Consider the following 6,418-nt stretch of genomic DNA (forward strand, 5'->3'; position numbering starts at 1 on the left):
TTGGCATTTTTAAAGGATTTCTTACTATCTACTTATGGACAATATTTATCTTCCATACTTAGAATTCCCCCCAAAATATCTATTCAGTTTATCTATGTCTTAAATAATAGTACGTTGTTTAAAACAAAGACAACTATGAAACTTCTTAAGTTACCAACTGAATTAAAAAATTTAGAATCTGTCTGTAGTCTACAAATCAGATTTCACTGTCTCTGTTTCTAATGTCAACTGAATATTCCTACATTATATATATTATTTCTATAGATGATTTATTTGTTCACTTTACTTTATTCGATATAAAATAAGGTACTTCTCGTAAACTCTTATCGTTTTCATTTCCTTAAGATGAAAAAAGTTCTCTTACGCCTATATATTACTGTTGTTTCATAAAGCTTAATATTTATAGTGAGCAGTAAGGTGTTATTATTTTATCTTTTTCTGTATACTCTAATTAATTTTACAAAACTTTCTGTTTAAAAGTCAATAGGAGCTATGAATTTAAGATAAACAAATGAAAATATTTTTCAATAGTTGAAATCATGAGTCAATTGAAGCTAGACCACCATAGGAAACCTGGAAGCACTGGATGGCCGTTTCGTCCTATTGTGGGACTCCTCAGCAATGCGCATCCACGACACCGCCTTGCCAGATTCGAACACAGGACCTATCAGTCTCACACGTGAGCCCTTAACCTCTAGACCACTGAAGACAATGGTGGATGTGTCGCTCAATTTCGTGGATCGGTTGAAATCAGACATTAATACCGCTGGATGCCAGCCCAATGGTTCTAGAGGTTAGACGCTTGCGCACGAGACTGATAAGTCCTGAGTTCGAATCCCGCGAGGCGCGATCGTGGATGCGCACTGTTAAGGAGTCCCATAATAAGACGAAACGGCTATCCAGTGCTTCCTAGTTTTCTATGGTGGTTTAGCTTCAATTGATTCATGTTCTCAACTATTAAAATTACCATAATACCCACAAAATACCTTCTGAAATGAAAATGTGTCAGTAATCATAATAATCTTATTATTGAATAGTTTCAATGAAAGTAACGTATTTTCACAAAACAATTTAAGTTTATATTATTCAAAACTAACAGCTCACAAAACATCTTTAACTTTACATGACGAAGTTAACTAACTATTTTAGTCATTTATCGTTATTATAATTACAACATGTTTTTTTTATTTTTTAGCTAAAACTGATAATGAAATCAAATCTTCAATAGAATCAAGATCTTGTGTATATTGTGAATTTCGGAAGAAACTACTGTTTTCTTTTTCACCACAATTTACGATTTCAACTAACTTCAAGCTGGGACAATTAATACCAAATTATAAAATGAGAATTTTTTTTACTTCTATGATTAAATGAAACTTCCAAGATGACCAACTTCAACCTTGTACTACAAAAGATATTCATCCCTAAAAGATATATGAAAGTTTATAACCAATTTTGGAGTGTTGAAAGTACAACAATGGTTAGTAGCTAACATTATTATCGTTCCGGTAAACCACTTTAATGTTTTTTAGGATTTATTTAGCTGACATGGAATCACTACGCATTACATTGGTAGTAAGTATTCTGTCATGTTTTTCAAGATGTTACTAATTAATGACTGATTTACATCTGAAGATGAATAATCTTTACTTAGTTGACTCATTTGAAAAAGTTATCAATTAATTTAACTACCTGTTGTAGTTTACACTTACAAAATTATAAATCCCCAGATGTACTTTGGTTATTATTTGAATAGTTGTTTATACCTTTTAGAAATATTTTTACATATTGTCACAATCAGTTCACGATTTATTATACTTCAGTAGCTCAGTACCTGACTCCAGGTCGATCGTTATCGTCGATTGTTATCCTCGTATAAAATTATCGACTTAAATGTCGTTAGTGAATAACATGTTTAAATAAGTCAAATACGAGAATGGATTTTTGAGTACGTAGATTTTGTACAATCGTTGATCGAGGCAAACGATTGAAGAAACGAAGGAAATAAAGCGAAGAGAAGCGAACGAAGCGAAAATACACTCAATGAAGAACGTATGTGAGACAACTGGACTTTAGCAAGCGTTATTTGATATTTGTAATCAGATAAAAATAAATTACAGACATGTGATGAATAGGATAAGAAATGAACACACATACGCTCATATAAAAACATTCAAAGTTGATAAGCGAATAATTCACAAGGTCAAAATGTGATTCAAGAAGAATGAATAAATTGGTCTGTCCGAAAGCTAGAATAATTTATGTGGGCTTGACATAGCAACCGACACTGCAATACAGATTGAACGATAAATAAACAAGTACGACAAGCTATTCATTATTTTTTAAGAATAAAATCTATTAACAGCACTAAGTACTATATTATTTTCAATTTCATTTCCAATAGTAATTTCCGAAGTAGAATAAACACGATGGAAAGCCTTTCACATCATATACATAGAATGTATCATATATTAAGTCACAGAAATGATACCAGAAATAATTGTCTTGCAAATCCTTACCAAATGCTTTCAAATTTGAATGCAACGATGCATCGTATTGACTACGAAAGATTGCAATTAAGTCATATATGGGAGTAAAATATAGTAAAACAATTTGGGAATGTTTTATTTGATTCATAATTTAAGTTTACATTTTGAAAAAGTTCACTATTTATTATATCGTTATATATTTTGCTAACAACAGAATATACATTAAATATTGAACATCAAGAAAGGCGGTTGAAATGATTTTATCCTTAGTTGACCAGCAACTTGTTGTTTTAAAAGTTAATAGGTTATTTCGTCGATATAATAAGAGTTGTATTCATTATTGTAACAAAAATATAGGGACTGCTAATTAATATTTTCAAGCTAAACAGTTCCTTACAACTCAACAGATAAACGTCAACTTGTTCAATCAAAACTTGTAGTTATTAGTTATAAGTTATCTGAGGTTGTTCTTCTTCAACCAACAAGAAGTATATACGCAGATTTATCTATAAGCTGGTCGGCGGCCTATGCTCCATTAGGGGTAACAGGCTAAAGTAAGTAAGTAGGTAAGTAAGTATTCCAAACAATATGAGATGTTGACTAGTGGTTTAAGACTCATTAGTGTTTAAATATACAATGAAGTTAAAATTCTGTAAAATACGGGGCATTATTTGTATATATGTCGGAGTCTCTCTAACTGAAATTAATTATTATAAACATCTTACATTTTATTCTGACATTTAAGTAAACAACCTTTCTACAGTCAAATATTCCAGCTTTATTTTGACTGATTAATGATTACTGCCTAATTTTGTAATTGACATTTTATATGACATATAGTTCACCACACTTAACAGGCGAATTCCTGGATTTCGTGTTTTACAAAGATTTTTTTTTGATAAGTAAGACAGTTATGACGTAATTATAGTTGTGAATGTCAATTCAATTTAGTGAATTATTTGGATTAGTTTATTTAGAAATGAATTTTATAGGAGCAAGTGAAACTCTTACTGGAGTTGTACAATTATGACAATTATGTTTAGTATATCGTTTGACCAGTGGCAAGACCAAAAGACTTTCAGTTTTTATCCTAGCCAATTCAAAGCTATATCATTCGACAGGCTTTCAAGACTTATATGTTCATGAACTTAGTAAAGTACCTGTTGCTCCTAATGTATAATAGAATGTCATTTCAAACTAATGAATATGTTAATCACATTTGTACATCATATAGATTACTAAAGGTTTTAGATCATAGTTGTTTTCTATTTAATTTAAATGCATACAAAATAGTCTTAGATTAAAGTTTAACAACCAACTTAGAGCAAACTTTATTTGATTTGTACCCTATTTTCACAATCTACAGGAAAACGTTATTTAAATAATCCAAAGATTTCTTGGTTTTCATGGAAGACCTCAATCAAATTATAGTAAACGAGAACACAAGTGGAGACAAACGAATGTATTCGAATACATAATTACAGAATTTCATAGTAAAATCTGAGAACCAAACAGTAAAGACATCGTTTGCAAAATGTCAAACAGTCGTCCCAGACTTCATTATTCTTTCGTTACGTTCCCGTTCTTTTTCCTTCGATCTTCTTAACCTTCTGCCTCCAGGCATTTCATTTTCGACTGATGATAGATACTATTTATATCTGTCGACATCAGTAGTACAAACCACGAAATAACTTGAAATTTAAAAATCTGTTATTATGAACCTTCAGCAGATATTATTCATTATAATCTTTTGAATCCCATATATTATATGTAAGCATGCTATTGCAGGATTAATATATCATTTTACAGAAGTTTTCATTTAAACCTAAGGATTTTTCAAGTCTTTGGTGGAACAAAATGGCTTTAAAATATCTAGTCAAAGTTATTTGGTCAGGTGCTTGACACCATAAGGCCGTGGATTTCTACTGGTTACTGATTTATAAGCTGAAACCATACAGATATTTTGATGCTTTGTGAATTTTAATAACTTAAAGTTCGTGATCAGTTTCAATGAACGTCACCATTAAATTCTACAGACAAAACTCACCAAAAGCAACCCATTTAGTCGAATCATAACGTAATGATATTCAATGTTTACTGAGATGCTTTTATCAATTATTTATACGTTTCATTATTAGTATCTTCAGTCAAAATAATACAAATAAACATTGGTATACATGTAGTTTGTTAAAAATAACTAAACATGGAATTTATTGACTAATCATACATACAAAAAAGATAGCAATTGTACTAATAACTGTCTTGTAACTATATAGATTGATTTGGCTTTGGAGTTTTTCAGTTCAAATCATAGTACAAACAGTATGAATATTTATCAAAACCGATATTGTTTGTATCTATGTATTTAAGGTACATTAAGTTCTTATGCATTGAACGGCCTACATCCTATGTCTTTATAGACCCAAGGTTTTATAGACTGTAAAATGTTAGTTTAATTTTGTGAATCACATTAATTTGATAAATGACTTAATTCTTCTTTAAAGAATCAACTTCCACAGAAAATCAATCATCTGTATTAACAATAATACATTTATATAATAAAAAGAACTGATCAAACTATAATGTTAATAAACACATGTCAACAAACTATATGATAATATCATGTGATATATAGCTAAGGGAATGCTTAGAATGCACTTTTAAAGTACAAATACATGTAGATGGATGGATTGAAGAGTACAAAGGAGTGATGAAATTTTTAATGAATGATTTAATAAATATGCGAGTTTTTGACATTTATGCGATCAGTGTATAGTGTAGTTAAATAGATTTATGATTCTTGTGGATGTGGCACTCAGCTGTTTGTTTTATTTAAACACAAAGGCATTCAATGTTCCATCAATCTGTTAATCGCTTATTTTTTCTGAGGTTAGTAACACAGAAGTGATTATTGTGAATATTCTTAACATTTTGAATAGCATATAGAGATAGTGTAAATATAATTTGCAAACTTTTTAAATTCTGCAACTAGATGATATTTTATTTGAACTGAAATACTTTATTTTTACTGGAAACAACTCTTCACAAAAAACTGCTATGTATGTAATTTCTCACTGTCGATACTTCTTCAGTGTGAGGGTTTTCTAGTATTCTTTCAAAAAAAAAATCACGAAACCGTTACTGTTTTCAGATCCCTTTTGATTCTGTATTTATGTATTGACGGAAAGCTAATGGTAATAATCAGTTATCCTCTGATTTTATTTCAATGAAAACTCATAAACTCTGCTATACTTTGAATGAAAATAACTAAGATTATTAGAAGACTACTTGTTATATTTTCCTCCATTCCATTCCTGGTTTATTTATTCTACTTCTCAATAAGTGTCATCTTCAAAGTCACATAATATCAACAGTTAATTTTAATACTTCAAACCCATAATTAGTTGCGAAAATCAGTCATCGAAATTACTAATGGCCCTTAATCGATTTCAAAATCAAGATTATAATCATCGAAACACATTTCCAGTAGCTTTTATTTCTAAAGAGAGATAAAAAAAATTAGTCAAATGTACCAATAGTGGGATAATTCGAACTCTTTCCAATAATAACATCAAAAGCATACCTGTAGAACAATTTAGTGGTTATTTGGACTCAGTAGCTTGGTAAATAACGCGTTAAGCACCTAAGGCAAAATGCATTGGATTCAAGTCATATTGTGAACATCAACACTGAGATCCAGGTATATTTATCTAACTAGTTATAAAACGCATCCTGGATTTTACTGATGATCATGAGTCATTTAGATATTGAAATATTTCATTCTGTAAATAAAAATGTTCATTGTTTGTATCATTTTACTTTGAGAATGAGTACTCTGAATCGGCTGTTTGATCATTGTTATATTATGTAAATAATTTGTTTGTGTTTACGAACAGTGATTTTTGATTAGTTAGAAATAACTAATTATA

Source organism: Schistosoma mansoni, chromosome 1, assembly GCF_000237925.1.
Source record: "Schistosoma mansoni strain Puerto Rico chromosome 1, complete genome".
Lineage (NCBI taxonomy): Eukaryota > Metazoa > Platyhelminthes > Trematoda > Strigeidida > Schistosomatidae > Schistosoma > Schistosoma mansoni.